The 3,081-nt window shown below is 39.9% G+C and overlaps 1 pseudogene; it reads left to right on the top strand.

Annotated features, from left to right (window-relative positions):
• Positions 1-2,863, top strand: LOC115987504 (annotated as a pseudogene).
• The last annotated feature ends 218 nt before the right edge of the window (positions 2,864-3,081 follow it).

The raw sequence follows: 3,081 nt of genomic DNA, 5'->3' as shown, positions 1-3,081 counted from the left end.
AGAGATAGAGTCAGAGACCAAGAGAGAGTGGAGTGGAGAGATTGAGAGAGAGTACTAAGTATTGACTGGAGTCAGTGGTCAGCCATGGTGCCGCATAGACCGTCAGCCTCGCACAATGTTGCCACAAGCCACCATCACACCGCCTAGCCTCAGCTGCCACAGACCCACGTCGTTGCCATTGCCCTTAGCCTCTCTGACAGCTTGATCTGCCCAACACACCATTATCTCTGGCAGCTGCAGCCTTCAGCCTCCATCCCAAAATTCCAATCTGTCCTTTCAAGTAGTTTTCTCTCTTTAAACTTCAAAACCTAACATAACATTGATATAATGTTTGTGTTGTGAATCTATGATTGACTGATTGTGTTGTTTTTTATTTATTTTTATTTTTTTGGCAACTGATGAGTGGGAGAGTCTGAGTTGAGAAAGTGAGATGTGAGTCGTGATTTATATATAGTTTTTGCTAAAGTATTTGACTATGAGTTGTGATTTACAAAGTGATAATATATAAAGCATTTGATTGTTTGACACTTTGACTGTTTGTTGGTAGTGGGGCAATATTGGGAATAGGCAACAGAGATAAAGAGAAAGAAGCAGATAAAGGACATATAATGCATTATAAATTAGTGGGGTACCGGTGTGTTTTGGGCAATGGGTGACAAAGATAAAGAGACAAAATGAAATAAATAATATAATATATATATATATATATATGACACAAATTTATCAAAATAAAATTGTCAATGTTTGATTAGTTTTTTTGTGAGATAATAAATATAAATTTTATTTTATTCGTAGATCATTAGAAAATCAACTACAATATTTGATTTTTTCAAAAGAAAAAATTCAAATTCAACATACATGGATGCAGTTGTGAATTTTTTTATTTTTTATTTATGCTTATCTTCGGCCCCTAGCTTTAAATCCTGGGTCTGTCGTATGCACAAGATGGCATAGTATTTTGCTCCTAGGAAACAATGAGACTATTTATTAATAGATGAGTCAAGGAATCAAGGAATATGTAGTGTGATATCAAAATGTACTTACTGTAATGTTGTTTATGTTTTTGTAGCAGGATATTGATATTGGTATCGATTCTCACCACCACATTGGAAATATTAATTTTTTTTTGGCTGATTCAACCTCAAAGTTCTTAATTTCTCTCAATGGATCTCCTCCAAATCTATAAAGACCGAAATGATGATGAAATAGACCAATTCCAAAACCCTAATTTCACTGCATCATCCCCCGAGGCCTCCCCACCGTGCCTTCTTCCCGCTAAGTTTGCAGCTCCAAAGGTGGATGAAACCATGTTGGCCCTCATGGTGGCTCAAGCCTACCAGCCCACCCTTACAACAAGGATGGCATTGCCCAAGGCATGCGCAACCACAAGCTCAGCTTTGTTGAGGATGCCTCCATTGAACCTTTCATCTTCGACGTGCAGTACTATACTTTGCACAAGTATGGCTATGCCCCTGACCCCTCTGCCTCTGCTGGCAACAATTATGTCTGTGATCTTGATGCCTTGCAAAAGAATGATGCCATCTCTATCTACAACATCCCACAGCACGAGCAGAAGAAGAGGAAGATTGAAAAGAAGGAAACAGAGAAGGAGGAAGCTAATGGCCACGAAGAAAACCTCAATAAAGTCGAGCTTCAGAATCCAGCCAGTGACACTTGGTTGATGAAGAATAGGAAGAGTCCGTGGGCAGGCAAGAAGGAAGGGCTACCGGCTACAAACTAAATTGACAGAAGAGCAGAAGAAGTATGCAGAGGAGTATGCTAAGAACTAAGAAGAAGGGTGAGGAGAGAGAGAGAGAGAGAGAGGGGTGGTGAAAAGGGAGAGATTCTTCCATATAAGAGTACATTCCATGGTAAAGAAGAGAGAGATTATCAAGGAAGGTCTTGGATTGCGCCTCCCAAGGATGCCAAGGCCAACAACGATCATTGTTATATACTGAAGAGATTGGTGCACACTTGGAGTGGCCACACGAAGGGCGTGTCTGCAATAAGGTTCTTCCCAAAACAGGGGCATTTGATATTGTCAGCAAGGATGGATACAAAGGTGAAAATTTGGTATGTATTCAATTCAGGCAAGTGTATGAGGACCTACATAGGTCACTCCAAGGCAGTTACGGATATTTGGTTTTGCAATAACGGGACAAAGTTTTTGACAGCTGGGTATGATAAGAATATCAAGTACTAGGACACAGAGACAGGGCAAGTGATATCAACTTTTAGTACCGGGAAGATTCCATATGTGGTTAGGCTTAATCCGGACGATAATAAGCAGAACATTTTGTTGGCGGGGATGAGTGATAAGAAGATTGTTCAGTGGGATATGAATACTGGACAGGTTACGCAAGAGTATGATCAACATTTGAGAGCCGTGAATAACATTACGTTTGTTGATAATAACAGGAGGTTTGTGACTTCGAGTGATGACAAGTCGCTTCGAGTATGGGAATTTGGGATTCTTGTGGTCATAAAGTATATTCGTGAGCCTCATATGCATTCTATGCCATCCATTTCGCTTCATCCCAGTACAAATTATCTTGCCGCTTTGAGTTTGGACGATCAGATTCTTATGTATAGCACGAGGGACAAGTTTCAGCTTAATAAGAAGAAGATATTTTCTGGGCACATTGTGGCCGGGTATGCTTGCCAAGTCAATTTCTCGCTAAATGGCCGGTCTGTTATGTCAGGAGATGGTGAGGGTAAATGCTGGTTTTGGGATTGGAAGACACGCAAAGTTTTCAGAACTCTCAAGTGTCATGAGGGAGTGTGCATTGGGTGTGAGTGGCACCTATTGGAACAAAGCAAGGTAGCAACTTGTGGCTGGGATGGATTGGTTAAGTACTGGTAATTTAACCCCTCATCCTAACATTATTGTGGACTCATTCATATATGCATCTATTTTGGTACATTCTGACTTATTTGCCTTGATATTCATCTTTCTAAAACTTGCACAATGTATATTTTAATCTTTTATTGCTAATATCTGGTACAAATAAGAGTAGTATTTTTATAGTGACAAGTTCTGGGTGTTTTGTATGATGACACAAATAATAGATTATCCTTGGA

The sequence above is a fragment of the Quercus lobata genome, chromosome 4 (assembly GCF_001633185.2).
Source record: "Quercus lobata isolate SW786 chromosome 4, ValleyOak3.0 Primary Assembly, whole genome shotgun sequence".
Classification (NCBI taxonomy): Eukaryota; Viridiplantae; Streptophyta; class Magnoliopsida; order Fagales; family Fagaceae; genus Quercus; species Quercus lobata.
Note: the sequence above shows the minus strand (reverse complement) of the source record. Positions and strands in the feature narration are given on the sequence as shown.